Raw genomic sequence first — 10,691 nt, forward strand, 5'->3', positions numbered from 1 at the left:
GTATTGAAAATATCAGTTAGAGTTTATTAAAGAGTCATGTTCTTTGCTTCTTCTGTAAAAGAAATTCAGGTCAGCATGCAAAGAAGCAGAGAAAGAGATGAGGTGGTGGAGTGGGGACCTGGATCTAGCTAAGTCTGTAATCAGTACCAAACCGTCAACTCTTAGCTATTTATCTAATAAATTAGCTCCTCCTCTTTTTAAAAAATGAGGTTGAATTCTTACTGCTTTTTTTTTTGTCACTTGTAGCTGAAAGATTGTTGATTAATACCTCAATAAAGTCACAGCCTTTCAAATGCTCAAGATTATTATTGTTGAGTAGACACTGATGGCTAGATTTTATACTTTGATATCTGAAAATAGATATAGAATGAGAAAAAACATGGCTTTGAAACTATGAGACAGTACTCTGGTTTTCTAATAAAAGGGCCTGAGAATTATTTTCAGGTTTGCTACTGATTGATTGCATAAGTCTCTTCTGAAAATGGCTGCATTATTAAAGAATGATATCGAAGTGATGCTAAGAAGAGTTTGGTGGGTCGCTAAACAGTGGGTCTCCATCGTCTCCTCCAATGAACAGTTGCTCTTTGAGATGCATAGGCTCTCAAGCACAGGTGTTGTGATGGGGGTTGATTAAATGGTTTCAAATGGCTGGAATTCCCTACAGTATGTGGTCATGCAGTAGATGGTGTCATTGCCCTGTGGTTAAGCAGTGTAGTTAGAGTTGGGTTTGTGGTGCTTATTTACCATGATTGACTTACTACTGAAGCACACTATCCAGGGCACAGAAACCACACGGGTGTTACTCCTCATTACACTGCTGATTTTTGAATACCAGATACTTAGTAATATTCAAACACTAGTCTTTTAAAATCTATGTAGAATGTGTGTTACCACTTTAAGATGTTAAATGTGGCTTTCAAAAGGAAAAACCCTTCAATTTTGTTATCTTTTTACATGGTACATTTCACACGTTAAAAAAAGGCCTGTAGGGCTTCCCTGGTGGCGCAGTGGTTAAGAATCCGCCTGCCAATGCAGGGGACACAGGTTTGAGCCCTGGTCCGGGAGGATCCCACATGCCACAGAGCAAATAAGCCCGTGCGCCACAACTACTGAGCCTGCGCTCTAGAGCCCAAGCTCCACAACAAGAGAAGCCACCGCAGTGAGAAGCCCTCGCACCGCAACAAAGAGTAGCCCCCGCTCGCCACAACTAGAGAAAGCCCGCGTGCAGACCCAATGCAGCCAAAAATAAATAAATAAGTAAATAAATTTATATATAAAAAAGAGTATTTAAAAAAGAAGGCATGTAAAAATTTAAGTAATTGAAAAGCTTTGGATGGCAAGTCCTTTATTCCTCCCTCCTTTGCTTCCTTTTTTCTTTTTTTTAAGAAAGCCATAACAATTTGGCTGTGGTGCTGGTTGTATTATTTTCAGCTGAAATGAGTGTGTTATTCTGTTTTCACTGTTGCTTTATTATCTTGTAAACTCATTTCCTCTTCTCATCAGATATCCATTATCATAACACATCACTTCAGAAATGTAGACTAGTGGAGAAGAGAGAAGATGAGTTTATGACATTTGCTTTGTCTTTTCTCAGGTCCTTTAAATAAATAACTGAATGGTTTTAGTAACATTTCTCAGAAAATCCACCTTTGAACTTGGCAGTGACGTGTTAGAAACATAAGTGAAAGGAGGGGAAAAATGATGAGGTAAGCGAGGGTTTAAGAAAGAATTAGTATGGCCGTGGCATTATTTTATTTCCTTAAAATTTTTTATTAGGGCATAAAATAAAAATGAAATGATTTTAAATTTTAAATGAAATGATTCTTAATTTTCACATCTGTATATACTCATGTACCCACCTCCCAGATCAGCGAGCAGAATATTTCCAGCACTTCAGAAGCCTCCCTGCTTTCCATCCCAAGTCAATACCCTTCTTAATGATAACCATTATTCTGACCTTTGTCATCACAGAACTGTGTTTGCTGTTCTTGAATTTCTGTAAATGGAAACCGTATAGCATAAACTATTTGTTTTGTTTGTGTGGCGACTTATATTTAATGTTTTTCTGTGAGTTCATCATTGTTGTTGAGTGTAGCTATATTTTTTCTTTATAAGAATATGCCACAATTTGCTTTAGCTTTTTGTGGTAAAAAATTACCACAATTAAGCAAATCTATAGAGAAAGAAAGTATTAGATTAGCGGTTGCTTCCTCCTGAGGTTGAGAACAGGGATTAACTGTAAAGGAACATGAGGAATCTTACTGGGGTAGTGAAAATGTTCTAAAACTAGACTATGGTGATAGTTGTGCAACTTTGTAAATTAACTCAAAATCACTGAATTGCACATTTTAAGTTGGCTGAATGTTACGGTATTTAAATAATATCTTACTTAAGTTAAAAATTTATTTATACATTCTACAGTTAATGAACACATGCATTGGTTCCAGTTTTGAACTATTATGAGTAAAGTTGCAATAAACTTTCTTAAATGTGTCTTTTGGTGAACATATGGACTCATTTAAGTTGGAGTGGAATTGTTCAGTCATAGAACACATAATTTTTATGTTCATTTCTTTTTATAATACTTATTGTAGTATAGTATTTGTTTTATTTATTGCTGAAAATTTTACATTTTATTATACTATTAATCTTTAAAAAATAAAGGAACCCAGAATGATCATACTTACTACCCATAACTGAAAAATGATATCACCCTATCATTTGTTTTAGATATTTTACTTTCTTTTTAAAAGAAATAAAATTTTATGGACACAATTTACATTTCTTTCTAATCTTCCGCAGCCTTACTGCCTTCTCTTCCTTTCCAGAAGCTTCTACTTTCATGAAATTGTATTCTTCTTTTTTATTTTTTTTGGTACTTATAAAATATATAAATATATTTATATATACATTCATAATCTGTATATAGTATTGTTTTGTAATGAAAAGTAAGCCTTGTTCATTGGTATTTGGCATAGAATAGGTATTTATCAAGTATTAGTGAAATAAATCTATTTAAAATAACATTTAGTTTTTAAATTGTAAGAGGAAGGCATACTTAATGCAAAAAACTTGACAATATAGAAAAATAAGAAGGGAAAGAAAAATTATAATCTCTTCTAATCTCACCACTTAAAAACAACTTTTATTAATATTTTGGCATATTTTTATAATTGTTCATACATATAAATATATACATATATGTATTTTTAAATAAATGGTATACTGAATATGCTTATTTATTGCCAAATTTAAAAACAATAATAATATACAAATTAATATTTTTTTTGTTTCTTCTGTGTCAGAAAGTTTTACTAAGCACTTTATATACATTATTTCATTAAAACATATTGTGACTGTATTTATCTACAATATGATTTGTGGTGACTGCATGGCATTCTCTTATATGGATTAATCATAGTTTAATAATTCTCCATTCTTGAACACTAGTTTGTTTCCAAATTTTCACTTTTCTAAGTAACAACTTAATTTCTATATATGTAAATTCCTTATTAGAAATTTCATGTATGTCTATATGAAATATATATATGGAATATATATATTCCTTATATATAACTGATTATTGCCTTAGGCTAAAGCCCTAGAACTAGAACTACAGGGTCAAGGTATAGATACATTTTAGAGTTTTGTGATTTGTTTTGCCAGAATAAACATCAGAAAAATTGTACACTTTTAGACTCTCACCTGTGGTATAGGAGACCAGCTTAAGACAAACAAGTAGATTTTGTCTCAATGTAAGATATAACATCTTAACAAAACAGCTGTCCTGGAGATACTCAAGTAGATGTTGAATAAACATCTGTTGGGGATGCTAGAAAGGGGATTTATGTAGAATGGCAGTTTTAATAAATTTTAATGACCTTTTCAATTCTTAAATTTGTAAAGGTATTTCCTGTTCCTCATTCCTCACTGCTTAATTCTCTCAAAGCAACATTTTAATAAAGACTTGTTGATCTTGATGCCAAGTTACCTTCTGGTTTCTATTTACAATCCTTGTTCGGTTTTATGTTTGCATTTCCAAGTAAATAGAATAACATCTCTTCATTATTTTCTTCATGATTAACTTATTTCTAAAAAGAGCATCAGCATTATATTCATAAGAATGGTCCCATCGGAGGGATTCTGTTTAAAATTATATTTTGGCACCTTGATAAAATTACTCCTAATTTTTTTGTGTGCTGGGAAAAGGACTACATGGAGTTAATACTTGATCCCTGTGAAATTAGAACCTCTATGAGAAAATTCTTTCTAATGTTCACAATGAGAATAAAAATCTTAGTAATAAAAATTAGGAAAATAATATACTTGAACTTGGTAAGTATATTTTCACTGTGCTTTTGTACTAAACTCTTCCAAGCCCATCATGGTTACTTATATTTTAGGTTTATGTGAGATAAAGTGTTTAATCAAATGATTGACTATTTCATAATTAAATCGTCATTGAGCACAGTGGTTGTGTGTTCATTTTGTGAAAATTATCCAACCCATGGATATTGGGCTGCAATATCATGCATGTATAAAAAGTACAACAACATAAGTTCTTTGTCTTTGAACACTGTACAATCAATATTCTATTACCACAATGCTGGTTTTGCTGCATTGTAGCTAAATTAGTGTGTCAGGTGTAGAAATGCTTAAACCATTCAAGTAACAAGGATGATACAAGAATTCTAATTATTTTCATGCCTATTATGCATTTATCTCTTGTCCAGAGGCTTTTGGAAATACCTCTCAATTTGAAAATCATTAAGATATTTATAATAAAGGAATGTGTTAATTTGTATTATTGTAAATAAAATTGTGGGACAGGAACCACATTTTAGTAACAATAATGATGACATTTGTACAGAGGCTTATAGTTAATATCCTCCAGTGGATGTTAATTCTCAACTTGGTATACAAGTAAAACCTTAAAAGTAAGTAAGAGTAGGATATTTTAAAATATATAAAGGGAGTGTAGAAATGTTACTGAAATATTAATAAAGTTACATAATTAGTCTAAGGTATCTAAAGAATAGGTTTTATATATATATACACATACATATAATTTTTTAATTGGAAATACACTAGAAGAAAATCTGGTAGCGCATATATATATATATTACTGTTATATGTAACATGCCATTTTCAAAAATGCATAGAAAAAACTAATGAAAACACTTTGAACTTATCCTAAGCAGTGTTGTAACATGTTAACAATTTTTATTAAAATGAAATCCAAATTACTATGGCATATGACATATTTTATTGAGATCTTTTTTTTTTTTTTTGCGGCTGTACGCGGGCCTCTCACTGTTGTGGCCTCTCCCGTTGCGGAGCACAGGCTCCAGACGTGCAGGCTCAGCGGCCATGGCTCATGGGCCCAGCCGCTCCGCGGCATGTGGGATCTTCCCGGACCGGGGCACGACCCCATGTCCCCTGCATCGGCAGGCGGACTCTCAACCACTGCGCCACCAGGGAAGCCCTTATTGAGATCTTTATTGTACTCATTTTTATTTGTTAACAGGAACTAATAAGTTTAAGTATGTATTTTTCTGATAGTTTTTTCAACATTTTCAAACATGTTTTGCAATTTTGCCTAAGTTTTGCAAGACTTAAAATTTTTATCTTATTTCCTGATTGTAGAATAACCTTAGGATTAAGATTTGTATGTGTGTGTTTCCGAAAAACAGGATTGAGATGGACTGAAAATAACGAATATGATAAAGTTAGTTGCCCAATTGCATGTTTTTTTTTTCTTTTCATTATCAAACACTTTGATGGCTTTAGTGAGGCTGAATAATGGCAAATTGGCTTTAAAAATACCCCAAAAGATACATTATTAGGGGAATTTTGTCTGAATTGGGTAAAAGGTGTTTTATGGATAGGACAACTATTTGAAATTTCTCTAATATGTAGCGTAGGCTATACAACACACGCACACCTTTGTCTTGGTGAACTTGCAGACTATTCTATGAGGACAATTTTGGGTGGTTACATGGAAGAAATGGCTTGCTGTTTTTCAGAAGCTGTTTTTCTTTCAAGGTAGATATCCTATCTGTTTTGTGTCTCTTTTTTCTTTTTGGTTTTATGGTTGCAAACAATAGAGATTCAAATTGTCCCCAGTAATAACAGTTGAGAATTAAGTAGTGTGGGCACGGATGGAAGGGAAAATCCAACAGTCTGGCCTCAGGAGGCACAAAAGGTCAGGTCCTGGAGGAGGCCCTGGAGGCTTCAGCCACAGGGTTCAGGAATAATTGCTCTAGTCTCTGCCCTTTAACCTGACTCAGCCACTCTCTAAACACCTGCTTTTCTTTTTACTACTTGATTGCCTAACCCCATGTTCTTTTGTTTTTTCTCCCTCTTATTTTTGTATCTGCACGTCAACTGAAAAAAAAAGCACAACCTAAAAGTTGAGAGTTATGTTTTATTTGGCAGACATACTGAGGACTTAAGCCAGGAGACAGCTCTGAGGGACTGTTCTGAAGAGGGAAGGGAGGAGCCGGGATACATAGGAGTTTTTGCAACAAAGACCAGGTAGTCAGAACATCAAACGATTACTGTTAATTAAAGAAAAGACAGACATCTCAAGTCAATGAATTTAGCACTTTTCTATGTATGGGAAGATGCAAGAGTCTGGATTCATTGAAATCATTCCTTTGATATGCACCTTAGCTATCTAGGACCAGTATCCTGTTTTCTCAATCCTTAATTCCCTCAAGGTGCACTGGGGTGGGGGGTTTGCAGTGGCTCATGACTTTATGGCTGCAACATCCTTTGTTTACTGATACGGCAGGCAACATTTTTTGTCCACATTCATAATATTGGTTTGCACCTGGAGTGGTCTACACAGCCCTACAGGTGTGTGGAGAGCAAGCAGGCATCTCCAGAGCACTGAGGCGAATGTAGGTGTGAGTGAGAGGGCTGGTGGATGGAAGGAGGACACACAGTTGGGGGGAGGAGAGAAATGACAGAGATGATTTCACAAGATTTAGCAAAAATAGGGACTGTGAGTTAAAGTAAAGTTTAACTGTAAAGATGTAAAGAAATCAGCTCTTCATGCACACCTGAGTTATGTGACTAAGTAAAATTCAAACCTGCTACATAGGCGAATTGCATAAAATCGGGCTTCTGTGTCTGCGGAACTTGCTCATCTCAGAAAGGATGACTTAATCATGCTAAGCAAGTAACTAGTCACTTAATCTCTGAGAACTCATGTGAATCTTGAATATTTTGCAAATAATATTGTTTCATTTACTTTCAATTAATAATTTGATTAGCCTGCTTGATTACAGTTCTTTGTTTTTTATTTGAAAATCTAGAGCGTGGACAGCTTTTATTTTTTCTTTTGGCAGACTTCCAAATGTATTCTCTTATTCTCCATTCCAAAGTGCCCAGGAAATCTCAATGAACTCTCTAACAGTCCTCTCACGATTTGGTAAAGTATATGCTTTTTTTTTATGATTGTTTGGGGGATAGACAACAAGCAAACTTCAGGGGCTAAACTGCTTCTCAAAGGTTAAAATTAAAGCAACTTTTGGTTTCTTCTAAGAATGAAATAAATATAAGAATTTTTACAAACATAAACAATGAACACATGGATCAGCTAGAAGGTGAATATGCCCCATAATCAGGGGAAGGGTTAAATATTGAGTGAGAGTCAGAGAGATGGGTCACAGGAATTACTTGGCAATAGGAAACAGTGAATGTACATTTTGACATATTGTGTCAATGAGGCTGCATGGACATGACAGTATCAAAATAGAAATGTCAAACTTCTCACTTCAGGAGCTTGCTGTGGGAATGTGGGAGTAGTAGCCTGGCCTATCAGAGTGTGAGTCTACTGTTCAATTGTGATTCTCCTTTAACAACCAGGTATCAGATGAATAAATAAACCTTTGAAACAGATTGCATATATTTGCGAATATGCAGTTCTGCTTTGTGGCAAAAGGAATCAAAATGCCTGGCACCATGTATCAGTAACTTTTCAAACATTTTTATTCCACAGTGATGTCAATACAATCTCTCAAATTAACATTTTCATATGTCATCTCTTTTGGGTGAACATGGTTACCATGTCAGTGTGACTAGAGGAGAGAGAAAGAAGTGGAAGAAGTGGGAAGACTAAAGCATTTGCAGTTTATAAATACTTGAGTTTGAAAAGTACCAAATGCCAGCCATTTGTGACTGTCTTATGACACCTAACATTTCATTTTACCCTGAAAAATTACCCCAACTTTTATTTCCCATGAAGGGAGAAAGAGGACTAAAACTAATTAGTATTCGCAAAACAGACTCTTCCATTCTAAGTGGCCTAAGCTTTATTATTTGAAACATTTAAAACCAGACTCCACAAAGTGCAAAATAATTCTTATTATGAAACAAACCTGTATCAATAGGGGGTAAGAGGATCAACTAGGTGGGCCCTCTTCTCCCTCCTGATCCTGCTCTTAAGATCCCTAAAGATGTTCTGTTGTAAAATTAAATTAGTACTTTTGTTACTGGAAGGGGGATCCCCTCTACGGCCCGAGAGTAGGCTCTTGTCTAACACTCGGAAATGAACTGTCCAAGGAGACACATGTACTGACAAAGCAAAAGACTTTATTGGGAAGGGGTGCTCGTGTGGAGAGCAGCAGTGTTACGGAACCCAGGAGGACTGCTCTGCCACGGGCTCGCCGTCTCAGGTTTTATGCTAATGGATTTAGCTTTCCGGGTTGTCTCTGGCCAATCATCTTTCTTGTGCCCATATCTGGTCTGAGTCTCCTGGTGGCGCGCGCATCTCTCGGCCAAGATGGATTCCAGGGTGAGGGTTTCTGGGAGGCTGGCCTATATCCTGGGCTGGCGTCTCCTCCCTCTCTTGGTCCCTCCCGAATTCTCCCGGTTAGTTTTCAGTGGCAGCACCATGCTCCTAATCCGGGCCTCCTGTGGTGAGACAGCACGCGCAAACGGTTGTTATCGTCGTGCCTGGCCAAGGCAGGCCGTTTCGGTCAACCATTCCCTAACACTCTCAGGTAGGAAGAACATTGGGTTAGAGTTTTTCTTTATGATACGTTACTTTGTGGGATTTGCTCTGCGAGAAAGCTTAATTGTTTTTTCCATAACAGTTCTTCTCTAGCATTCTAGCTCCAGGGAGCGAACTTAAAATAGGAGGGAGACTTTGTGGGAGATTATATAGAAGCTCCCCCAAATATACATAATGAATATGGAGTAGCTGAGCTAAGAACACTGTTTTCCCTTCCAGTTAAAGAGTAAAGATTTTCTTTTTATTCAAATGACAACTAATGTTTTGTCAGGGTTAAAATCCTTCAATATGTTAGTGTTATAGCTCTTTTAGAATTTGTCTAGCAGGTTTTCCAGACCGCACTGGAAAACCCCTCATGAAGAAAAAAATCCTTCAAAATGTTTACTCACCATTATATCCTCTCCTTCAGTACACAGTTCAACAGTTTGGCATTTTTTTCTCATTCTTTACGGACTTCAGGTGACAGTAGCAAAGCAAGATGGTGCTGAGGAGAGGCGTGGGGGTGGGTCTAGGTGTTACCATTGTGGAAGGAAAATAAAAAAGGAGTCAGTATCTCTAAGAGAACTCTGTAAAATGGAGCCAGGAGGCCGCTGAGGAAGTGTGACCTGTGCATGGCTCAACCTGGAAGGAATCTGACCTTTTGACCACTGATTGTCCTAACAAAGTCATCCAGAAGGTCTGCCAGAAACTCAAGGTATGGATTGGACCCTTACCCTAAAATAACTCAAGGTAGCCTATCTGCTTATTGTATCCCTCCCCCAAATAACTCATCATTCCTTAAGGATAAATATTTCCTGACTTGTGTCAGAGTCAATCACCATTTTCACGGGGCAACTAAAATAAACTTGGGACTTTTTGCCTTTATAAGCCCCTGACTCTTCCTCTTCTCCAGAACACTTTCAGTCTTACTGAAATTTGTGTCTTACTGGAATCTGTGTCTCCTGAATTGCAGTTCTTAAGACCACAAATAAAACTCTTTGTTATTTGCAGCCTTGGTACTGATTATTGCTTGACACCATTTAGTGGCTGGTGAAGGAAGGAAGGAAGCGAGCCTGCTGGGTCTCTGTTTCTGCATGTCTAAAAATGGAGATTTACTTCAGAGGTCATATTGTGAGGTATAAATGAGACAACATATGTGAGAGAGGTTAGTAAATTGTAACACAACATTAACTGTTATTGCAGAACTGCTATTGAAATAATGATATGGACTTAGAGCTCTTTTTAGGTGGGCAGAGTTAGAAAGAGTTTACCCAATAAGTCCTTGAATGGCTTGGATTCCAGGTTTAAAAAAACAAAAACAAAAACACTGTCTAAGGCTGATTAAATGTAATTTCAAATATTGTGAAATCTTCCATAAGTATCTACTCTGCTATTAGAATAGAAGTTAAGAGCATTTAAAAAAAATAAAAACTAAACTTTAGGTAGAGACTAAATTGTCTCATGATTTCAAACCCAATTCTTTTTACTAGGAAAAAAAAATTTATTCCTAACATTCTTCCACTCCATCCAGCCATCCTTCATTCATCAAATATTGTCATCATATCCCTGCCACATACTATGTTAGGAAAGACTACAGAAGAAAGTACATCGGATTGGCATCAAATTTACTTTAGTTTGAGTTGTGACCCCTTTAGCCTCCCTGCACCCTGGCTTACCCACCCACATTCTC

General features: G+C 36.0%; 1 non-coding gene across 1 annotated transcript; it reads left to right on the forward strand.

Annotated features, from left to right (window-relative positions):
* Positions 1–9,314: 9,314 nt before the first annotated feature.
* On the forward strand, positions 9,315–9,376 carry LOC114896403. The gene has a single exon (XR_003793783.1). It is a non-coding gene; the product is annotated as a U7 small nuclear RNA (small nuclear RNA).
* The last annotated feature ends 1,315 nt before the right edge of the window (positions 9,377–10,691 follow it).

Source organism: Monodon monoceros, unplaced genomic scaffold (genome assembly GCF_005190385.1).
Source record: "Monodon monoceros isolate NGI ecotype Baffin Bay Population unplaced genomic scaffold, NGI_Narwhal_1 Super_Scaffold_15, whole genome shotgun sequence".
Taxonomy (NCBI): Eukaryota; Metazoa; Chordata; class Mammalia; order Artiodactyla; family Monodontidae; genus Monodon; species Monodon monoceros.